This window comes from Zophobas morio, unplaced genomic scaffold (assembly GCF_036711695.1).
Source record: "Zophobas morio isolate AGI-343-1 ecotype UQ-CSIRO unplaced genomic scaffold, CSIRO_AGI_Zmor_V1 ptg000017l, whole genome shotgun sequence".
Lineage (NCBI taxonomy): Eukaryota > Metazoa > Arthropoda > Insecta > Coleoptera > Tenebrionidae > Zophobas > Zophobas morio.
Window position 1 is genome coordinate 13888213 of NW_026972122.1, and position 11407 is coordinate 13899619.

At 31.6% G+C, this 11407-nt stretch overlaps 1 protein-coding gene across 1 annotated transcript in view; it reads right to left on the reverse strand.

The window, feature by feature from the left end:
• The window catches only part of LOC135130146 (PDF receptor-like), a 204069-nt gene extending 194117 nt beyond the window's left edge, over window positions 1–9952 (reverse strand). The window contains exon 1 of the mRNA XM_064057483.1: window positions 9807–9952. The gene's annotated coding sequence lies outside the window, so the exon portion shown is untranslated. The remainder of the gene's footprint in view (window positions 1–9806) is intronic.
• Window positions 9953–11407: the final 1455 nt, after the last annotated feature.

Sequence of the window (11407 nt, forward strand, 5' to 3'; positions counted from 1 at the left end):
ATTTAGAAAACATCTCTTTGATACGAAATTTGAAACAGTGTATTGAGATGATCTATGCTCACCACTGTGACCTACAAAATCGAATCGAAAACTTTCCTCACCCATAAAGTACAGTACATCTTACTCAGATTTTTTAGAAAAAATATATCTGTAATATGGGTGTACTGTTAAAGTAATAACAAAAAACCATGCTGTGCGTGGATATATACTTATATCAATTTAGATAAAAATGTGCAATATTAATAATAAGCGTACTGTGTTCCTAATTTTTTTTTTGGAAAATTTGATGAGTCGATTTACCATGCCTAGGATAACCTTAAAACGTTTGCAAAACTTTGCAGCATTCGATTTTGCACAAAATTAAAGTGTACAATGTTGCTATACCATTTTTAAGTTTTTCCAAAAATCTGAATTACTAAAAGGGTATGTGTCCACCCATCACTTCCTGTGATGTGGAACGCACGTTTTCAAAACTTAAAAGTGTTTTAAGCGATCAAAGGTGTAAATTTACAATCGAGAATTGCTTTTGTAACTCATTTTAAATACCTGAGTTAATATTTTATTTTTTGTTAAATGCGACTTGCTTTAATTTGATCACCATTTTTTTGCGATAACTTAGAATTAGTGGACGTAACTAAATCGTTTATTTATTTAATCTTTTTTTTGTTTGTTACACAAAATATTTATTTCTATAATGTTTTGTTTAATGTTTTATTTAAATATATATTTTTTTGATGTATGCTTTTTCGTTGAGCAAATATTTTTTCCTCCAGGTTTTTAATCTAAACTAAGATTTTTATAAAGTATTTCGTCAATTTTGGGACCTAAAAATGTCTCCTTTTATTCATTTTTTAACGACCTAAAATCCGAATCCTAGTCATCACATTGTTGGTGGGGATAATTAGACAAATTTTGTTAAGCGTTTTATGATCTACAGGATAGTCCCAAAAACACATAAAATTTGACAATATTCGATCCAATTGTTTCAGAAAAATATTTGGAATCATGAAATGTCTTGAGAGTATGATAGTATTCCATTTGTCGGCTGGATTCTGTTACAATACTTCCTTAGCTTACGCTCGGGAGCTAAAAAGCTTCCTTTTGTATTGAAATTCTACCTAAAACATCCGCAAGCTTTTATACTATAATCAGTTATCAATTTATCATACTAAAATTTACAAAATATATCAAAATGTAAATAAGTAGTGCAGAAATTGATAACTTAATAAGTATATCATTTTAAAAGCAGTAGAGAAAAATTAAAACTGGCTCATTTCATCTCACAGGAACAGTGCAAAATAACCACAAAACGTCGAGTGTTCAAACAAGGTCTACATATACATTTACAAAAAATTAAAAGAGTCAATAATCAGTTAATTAATCCATTTACGGATGAACCATTTTACAAAAAACAATACACACATCTACATTTAATTGGCAGGTTAAAATCAAGAAGCTCACGTTTATTGCCCACTCACAAGTGATATTTTTTGTTTGTTAAATGTTAATAAAATTAAACTTTTTAGGGCCAATTTATTTAACATTTAACTGAGATTAAGTTAATCACGCCTTTAACGAGGCGTTTAGCGACCTCTGATTGGCGTAGAGTCGGTCACGTGCTACTTTGATGCCGTGTTAAAAATTTAATGGCTATAAAATATTTAATTGAGCTTCTGTAAACCGGGTGTTAATGTCATTATTTCATTTATAATCTCTATTCAGATATAATTATGTTTCTGTTTTTGTAACTTCTCATCTTTTAATTAAAAAAGAAACGTTGTCACGTATTTTATGCTCATACATTAAATTTGGCTGCAAGTGAATAAACACATAACGGCAAACATCTTGCTAAATCATAAAACCTTTTAAAAATAATTTTTACATACGGAACGTAAGCTAAAGAATAATTTTAATAAAGTCTTGCTGTCTGTCGTCTGTCTGTGTCTCTATGTTGATTTTTATTAGACAGACAATCTTCAGAACTACACGTCAGGTTTTATATGTGCGTTGGGAATATCGTGAAGATGGTAATACGCTAACCAATGATCCACACAACAATGCGTTGACGTCACCTCAAAATTTAACATAGCAAGTGTATAAAATAACACACTCATACACTTGTAGTTCATGAATCCGTCTTGATTTTTTACCCAAGACAATAACATTTTTGAAAAAAAAATAGAATTATATTTATAAGAACACTCCAAATTAACTTTGAAACTAAAAAACCGAATTCGTGTATGCCCCACCTCAAACTGATGAGGTCATCTCCAAATTTACTTGAAGCGTGTGCATAGCATGTTTCTTTAACTTTACCTTAACATCACAGACATATCTTTATTTTAACGTAAGGGGTTACCACAAAAAAAGAAAAAATTGGTCTAAAGAGTTTAGACAGTACTTCCCTCGCTGTCGGAAACTTGACGACTGCATGCCTATTATGTTTTTTTTTCTCATTACATTTTTGTAGTGGGAATTTAAAAAAAAATTGTGATGACGTCATCAACATTTTTGCAAGGACACGTATATCAGTTGGGATAGATGTAGTGTAATACTAAGAATAAAATTATTGTGTTCCCAAATTTTCGGGAAAATGAATTGGGTCGTTTTGAATATTGATTTCTTATAATCAATAAAATAACGAAACAATTTACTCACGTATACGGCGCCGGTGTGTAAAATCTAGAGAGCGGATTTCTGTCGGGCTAGGCAAGGCCAAACTCGGTACGGCTCGCACGGGATGCGAATTCATTGCCGTTGCGGACTGCACTTCGTTTATTTGAGATTAGAATAACGTTGTTTCGTTGCACTCTGCTGTTAATTCCCGTTCTCATTTACTTAGCCGTTTGATTAATAAATCGTTAATTATATTTATGGAATCCAGCACGTCCCCCCCTATAATCGTGACGTAGCCCGACAGAAATCCGCTGTCTAGTAATATGAAGGGCAACTGAAAATCGTTTAAGTATAAACATTCTTAATTTAAGATGACAAGCGTAACAGCATACGTAAGAGCCAAACAGAGAAACTGTAAACAAAACGACCATCGGTTTTATTGCTTCGACTTCCGCTTATTATATAAAACATTGCGTTTTATTTTAATTCTTGACGGTGAAATTCACAATTGGTTGATTATAAACATGTCTATTTCGCATTCGCGGAACCAAGTGACCGCATAAAACAAATGCAGGTCTGTAATGTTAAAGTCGATGTAAATAAGCGTGCTACTCTTATGTTTCAACCGAGTTTTTCCTTTAACAAATTTTGTGTCTACCAAATTGGGTTGGTTGGGGTGTAATACTAATAATAAGTGTTGCCTTTAATTTAATCAATAAAATAAATTGACTTCATTAATTTTTTTGAACCACCTCTTAAGAAAATCTAAAAAATATGAATGGAATGATAAATCACAAGTACAAACTCATCATATTTTTTGCATTTTAGATAGGATTTATTCAGCAAAATTTAAGGGTGACGTCATCAATTTTTTTAGGAGGGATGAACAAATACATTTTGAACAAAAGTTTACCATGCTCATAATAACTTTAAAATATTCCCAAGATTTCAAAGCATTCGGTTTTGTAATTCCTGATTAAATCGATAAAATAAATTCACGCCTTCATTAATTTTTTTGAGTCACCCTGCATATGCAAATCCAAAAATATGAATGGAATGATAAATCACAAGTACAGACTCATCATATTTTGTACATTTTAGATACGATTTATTCGGCAAACTTTTGAGCTGACGTCATCAGTTTTTTGTAGAAGATAACCAAATATATTTTGACTAAAAATTTATTATGCTCTTTATTATAACCTTACAACATCTGCAAGATTTCAAAGCATTCGGTTTTGTAGTTCCTGATTAAATCAATAAAATAAATTTACGCATTCATTAATTTTTTTGAGTCACCCTGTATATGCAAATCGAAAAAATTTGAATGGAATGATAAATCACAAGAAGAGACTCACCATATTTTGTACATTTTAGATAGGATTTATTCAGCAAAATTTTGTGGTGACATCATAAATTTTTTAGGGGGGACGACCAAATACGTTTTGATCAAAAATTTACCATGCTTATGATAATTTTAAAATATCTTCAAGATTTCGAAGCATTCGGTTTTGTAGTTCCTGAGTAAATCAGTAAAATAAATTTACGCTTTCATTTATTTTCTTGAATCACCCTGTATATGCAAATCCAAAAAATATGAATGGAGTGATAGATCACAAGTACAGACTGATCATATTTTGTACATTTTAGATATAATTTATTCGGCAAATTTTCGAGCTGACGTCATCAAGTTTTTGGAGGGGATAAGCAAATATATTTTGACTAAACATTTATTATGCTCTTTATGACCTTAAAACATCTGCAAGATTTCAGAGCATTCGGTCTTGTAGTTCCTGATTAAATCAATAAAATATATTTATGCATTCATTAATTTTTTTGAGTCACCCTGTATATGCAAATCCAAAAAATATGAATGGAGTGATAGATCACAAGTACAGACTCATCATATTTTGTACATTTTAGATATGATTTATTCCACAAACTTTTGAGCTGACGTCATCAAGTTTTTGGAGGGGATAAGCAAATATTTTTTGACTAAAGATTTATGATGTTCTTTATAGCCTTAAAACATCTGCAAGATTCAGAGCATTCGGTTTTGTAGTTCCTGATTAAATCAATAAAATATATTTACGCATTCATTAATTTTTTTGAGTCACCCTGTATATGCAAATCCAAAAAATATGAATGGAGTGATAGATCACAAGTACAGACTCATCATATTTTGTACATTTTAGATATGATTTATTCCACAAACTTTTGAGCTGACGTCATCAAGTTTTTGGAGGGGATAAGCAAATATTTTTTGACTAAAGATTTATGATGCTCTTTATAGCCTTAAAACATCTGCAACATTTCAAAGCATTCTGGTTAGCAGATTAAAAATTAAATTTCAAAATATTGTTTTATAATTTTGATTTTTTTTCCAAAAATCTGGACGTTTCGGGTGAAAAGTCGATTCAGAGTTGTAAACTACATGTGTAGGACTATGTTATTTTATACAATTGAAAACCCATTTACTATGTACAATTTTGAAGTGACGTCATCGCATTAGTGGTGGGGATGATTAGACAAATTTTGGTTAGCGTTTTACCATCTACATGATATTCTTAATATAAGTACAAAATTTCACAACAATCGGTCGAGTACTTTCGGAGATTATCTGTCTAATAAAAATCCGGGACAACAGACGGACAGACGGACGGACAGACGGACAGACGGACAGACGGACGGACAGACGGACAGACGGACAGACGGACGGACAGACGGACAGACGGACAGACAGACGGAAATGGGAGACCTATTTCTTCGTCTTCTAGAGGTCATGAAAGATCGAGAAAACGTAAAAGTAGAGAGTCGGCCGACGGACTCGATTACAATACTTCCTTTGCTTACGCTCGGGAAGTAATAAAAGTAGAAAAATCAAATTTTATACGTTACTTTAAAGGTCATGGGGTATATGTAGATACTAACTATGGTACACATGTTCATGGTGACTACAAAATAACACACAATCGTTTATATTTTTACTTCCCGAGCGTAAGCAAAGGAAGTATTGTAATCGAGTCCGTCGGCCGACTATCTACTTTTACGTTTTCTCGATCTTTCATGACCCCTAGAAGACGAAGAAATAGGTCTCCCATTTCCGTCTGTCTGTCCGTCTGTCCGTCTGTCCGTCCGTCTGTCCGTCTGTCCGTCTGTTGTCCCGGATTTTTATTAGACAGATAATCTCCGAAAGTACTCGACCGATTGTTGTGAAATTTTGTATTTATATTAAGAATATCATGTAGATGGTAGAACGCCAACCAAAATTTGTCTAATCATCCCCACCACTAATGCGATGACGTCACTTCAAAATTGTACATAGGTAAATGGGTTTTCAATTGTATAAAATAACATAGTCCTACACATGTAGTTTACAACTCTGAATCGACTTTTCACCCGAAACGTCCAGATTTTTGAAAAAAAAATCAAAATTATAAAACAACATTTTGAAATTTAATTTTTAATCTGCTAACCAGAATGCTTTGAAATGTTGCAGATGTTTTAAGGCTATAAAGAGCATCATAAATCTTTAGTCAAAAAATATTTGCTTATCCCCTCCAAAAACTTGATGACGTCAGCTCAAAAGTTTGTGGAATAAATCATATCTAAAATGTACAAAATATGATGGGTCTGTACTTGTGATCTATCACTCCATTCATATTTTTTGGATTTGCATATACAGGGTGATTCAAGAAAATAAATGAAAGCGTAAATTTATTTTACTGATTTACTCAGGAACTACAAAACCGAATGCTTCGAAATCTTGAAGATATTTTAAAATTATCATAAGCATGGTAAATTTTTGATCAAAACGCATTTGGTCGTCCCCCCTAAAAAATTTATGATGTCACCACAAAATTTTGCTGAAAAAATCCTATCTAAAATGTACAAAATATGGTGAGTCTCTTCTTGTGATTTATCATTCCATTCAAATTTTTTCGATTTGCATATACAGGGTGACTCAAAAAAATTAATGAATGCGTAAATATATTTTATTGATTTAATCAGGAACTACAAAACCGAATGCTCTGAAATCTTGCAGATGTTTTAAGGTCATAAAGAGCATAATAAATGTTTAGTCAAAATATATTTGCTTATCCCCTCCAAAAAAATGATGACGTCAGCTCGAAAGTTTGCCGAATAAATCATATCTAAAATGTACAAAATATGATGAGGCTGTACTTGTCATTTATCACTCCATTCATATTTTTTGGATTTGCATATACAGAGTGACTCAAAAAAATTAATGAATGCGTAAATATATTTTATTGATTTAATCAGGAACTACAAAACGGAATGCTCTGACATCTTGCAGATGTTTTAAGGTTATAAAGAGCATAATAAATGTTTAGTCAAAATATATTTGCTTATCCCCTCCAAAAACTTGATGACGTCAGCTCGAAAATTTGCCGAATAAATCATATCTAAAATGTACAAAATATGATCAGTCTGTACTTGTGATCTATCACTCCATTCATATTTTTTGGATTTGCATATACAGGGTGATTCAAGAAAATAAATGAAAGCGTAAATTTATTTTACTGATTTACTCAGGAACTACAAAACCGAATGCTTCGAAATCTTGAAGATATTTTAAAATTATCATAAGCATGGTAAATTTTTGATCAAAACGCATTTGGTCGTCCCCCCTAAAAAATTTATGATGTCACCACAAAATTTTGCTGAAAAAATCCTATCTAAAATGTACAAAATATGGTGAGTCTCTTCTTGTGATTTATCATTCCATTCAAATTTTTTCGATTTGCATATACAGGGTGACTCAAAAAAATTAATGAATGCGTAAATTTATTTTATTGATTTAATCAGGAACTACAAAACCGAATGCTTTGAAATCTTGCAGATGTTTTAAGGTTATAAAGAGCATAATAAATTTTTAGTCAAAATGTATTTGGTTATCTTCTACAAAAAACTGATGACGTCAGCTCAAAAGTTTGCCGAATAAATCGTATCTAAAATGTACAAAATATGATGAGTCTGTACTTGTGATTTATCATTCCAATCATATTCTTGGATTTGCATATGCAGGGTGACTCAAAAAAATTAATGAAGGCGTGAATTTATTTTATCGATTTAATCAGGAATTAGAAAACCGAATGCTTTGAAATCTTGGGTATATTTTAAAGTTATTATAAGCATGGTAAACTTTTGTTCAAAATGTATTTGTTCATCCCTCCTAAAAAAATTGATGACGTCACCCTTAAATTTTGCTGAATAAATCCTATCTAAAATGCAAAAAATATGATGAGTTTGTACTTGTGATTTATCATTCCATTCATATTTTTTAGATTTTCTTAAGAGGTGGTTCAAAAAAAATTAATGAAGTCAATTTATTTTATTGATTAAATTAAAGGCAACACTTATTATTAGTATTACACCCCAACCAACCCAATTTGGTAGACACAAAATTTGTTAAAGGAAAAACTCGGTTGAAACATAAGGGTAGCACGCTTATTTACATCGACTTTAACATTACAGACCTGCATTTGTTCACTTGGTTCCGCGAATGTGAAATAGACATGTTTATAATCAACCAATTTTGAATTTCACCGTCAAGAATTAAAATAAAACCCAATGTTTTATATAATAAGCGGAAGTCGAAGCAATAAAACCGATGGTCGTTTTGTTTACAGTTTCTCTGTTTGGCTCTCACGTATGCTGTTACGCTTGTCATCTTAAATTAAGAATGTTTATACATAAACGATTTTCAGTTGCCGTATACGTGAGTAAATTGTTTCGTTATTTTATTGATTATAAAAAATCAATATTCAAAACGACCCAATTCATTTTCCCGAAAATTTGCGAATACAATAATTTTATTCTTAGTATTACACTACATCTATCCCAACTGATGTCCGTGTCCTTGCAAAAATGTTGATGACGTCATCGCAATTTTAAATTCCCACTACAAAAATGTAATGAGAAAAAAACACAATAGCCATGCAGTCGTCAAGTTTCCGACAGCGAGGGAAGTACTGTCTAAACTCTTTAGACCAATTTTTTTTTTTAGCTTTACTTTTACGGTTGTTGAGATCAAAATAAAAGCATAACTAAGTATATAATGTAGACTGCGAAAATTTTTAACAGAAGGATAAAAGCAAACAAAAAAATCATAGATGACGTATTTTATTAAATTGATATATTGCTGAAATATTTATTTTATTTCTGTCGTTTTTGTTTATTTTTTCTTTTCTTTAGAAAATATTAATAACTATTTATTCTTTATAAAATACGGAGCTCTATTGTGGTTAGGGTCTCGTCTCTGAAATAAATAATACGCCACTGACTAACAAAATTGTTAAATAAATACAGCTATTGTAAAGAACAAAAGATATTTCATTAACTTGAGGCCTTTGAAAAGTTAAATTCAAGAAAATTTCAACAAAATAATAAAACTAAACAAAATATGGTTCATAAAAAAAGCGAACATCCCAATTAAGCATTGTTGCAAAACAAATAGTCGTGAAAAAAACCTGATGTGTTTTGAAAATAAAATCTGATGTTTCGGTTAAACATACATTCATATGATTATTTGTTACGAATTAATTGATTTGTTATAAAAATTTAATGTCGACATGAAAGGGGTTCGCTGTTAAGAATTAATTGGCCGTTTGATCGTGTTTTCCACTTTCGGCAAATATTCGGATTAAAGGTTAATTAGAAAACTTTTGAACAATAGTTTATCTTTTTGGGAAAAATCGATCTAATCACGATAATGTTAAACGACGACGCTATTTTGTTGCGTTTTTTAACGATGATAGGGCACATTCATATTCATTGAAACGAATTCAAGAATTCTTACTTAACAGGGGTAATTTACGTGAAAATTAATGCATAATTTAGTAGCGACAGATTTAACGTTGTAAATGTTTGAGGTAGATAATTGCATTTGATTTAGCATTAATTTAGTAAGACATTATTTGTAAACCTTCTAAATATTTTTAGTTTGATTATCAAAAGTTAATTACGGATTATGCTAATATAAATGTTAAAGTTATATTTCACTCCTTGTTGTTTTCAAGAAGACTTTATTTGTAAAGTTATAATCCTTGAAAACTGTCTTACATTAATTTAATTAATTACTGCAAAGGTGTCTATAATTTAAAAATAACTAATATATTTTACAACATTTTTTTACGTAAATTAACGAAGCGGTACATAAAACTTACGTATAAACAGCTCCGAAAAGGTCCAAGTTGTTGTGAAGTTTCAAATCTCCTTTTAAATTTACGCGACTTCGCCAAATTTTAAACGTACTTTTGTAACTCCGAGGGATTACATTCCTCTGGAATAGCCACCGAACCTACTGACGATATCGGCGCGCACCGTCTGTTTTGAACTTAACATCCTCTGGATTAGAGCACTTCCTAAACTGTCAATCTGGCATGCGCTTAACTTCTTTGCTAAAAACGGATATATGGGACTTTATACAAATATGTGTCTCATTTCTTTTGTTGACGCGTACATATAACATAATTTCGCTGCATTATTATGTTGTACAATCTTATTACGTTGTCCGGACAACCTCGTAAAATATACAATACGTAAAAGCAGGAGATACGAATTTCATTAACGCTGGATTTCTGGCTTGCCTCAATTTTATTTTCAATCAAGGAGTTGTAACTAATGTGACTCGATCTTGAAATGTGTGGCAATTAGTAACTTTTATGAAATAGAAATATATCTGTGTCCTTGTTATGCTCCGTCTTTTCGACAGCAGGTATTTTTTGCTTCCAGGATGGCGATCCTGTTACTGTCATTTGGTCATCAATTGCCTTGGTGGTAACACGTCTTCCACGACTGTTTGCTGGTTACCGGTGACACTTTCTCGTTGAATAGGGCTGGAGTTACTTTGGGACTGGAATAGTGTTCTTTCCGGTCCGTTAACTCGATAATTCTAGTACAGTCTGTCGTAACCTCAAATCGTAAACACATCAAACTTTCGTTGACAGTTCCTACATTTGATAGCGAAAATTACTAGCCTCGCGCTATCTTTGTTTAACACATAGGTTAGGTTCCTCTCTGTCGAATTCCGACCACAGGCAGTTTGCCGTACTTTCTAAAAGTAATAGTAGATCTAGTGACTTTAGTTGTAACTGCTGATTTGCTGATACCAATTTATCGGTAAATTTCATTTGTTTTCTGCTAGGGTTAATTTCTTTGTGTTGGACGGTTTGGCAGCGGAAGAGTCTGAGAGTCAAATTTGATTACAGTTTAACGATTTTGTCCTTGCTTAATTTTACGCAGTACAGACTAATTTCAGGCAATAGTAAATTGTCTGTGTTTGATAGCAAGTTTGTAGGTAAACGATGCTTAGTTAACGACGTAACAGGAGAATTTACAATTAAAGTGATGTGTGCTTGAATTGGGAGTATGAAAAATTTTCAGTTTCGTATTATGTTATTCATAAATGTTGGAGTTTATTTTAGGTAGATAACAGTTTGATAACTCTGACAAAGGAAGGAAACTTCTGTTCAGAATGTTATAAATCAGTTACCCTGAACATAAAGCCATTTCGTAACATTGTTTGATTTAATTTATTTTCTATACCCAGCATTTCCATTTTTATAATGTAGAAAAAAATTTGAGCAGTTTTGCTCCCACAAAACATTTCCTTTTCTTTCAAAAAGATTATAATAAATACAAAAAAAATGGTCTATTGTTACAAATATTTAGAGAGAACTTCCCTCGCCCCTGATGTACCATCAAATAAATGGAGTTTCTTAGATAAACTCCGGAATTTGATATTGTTAATTTTATTTTCTTTACA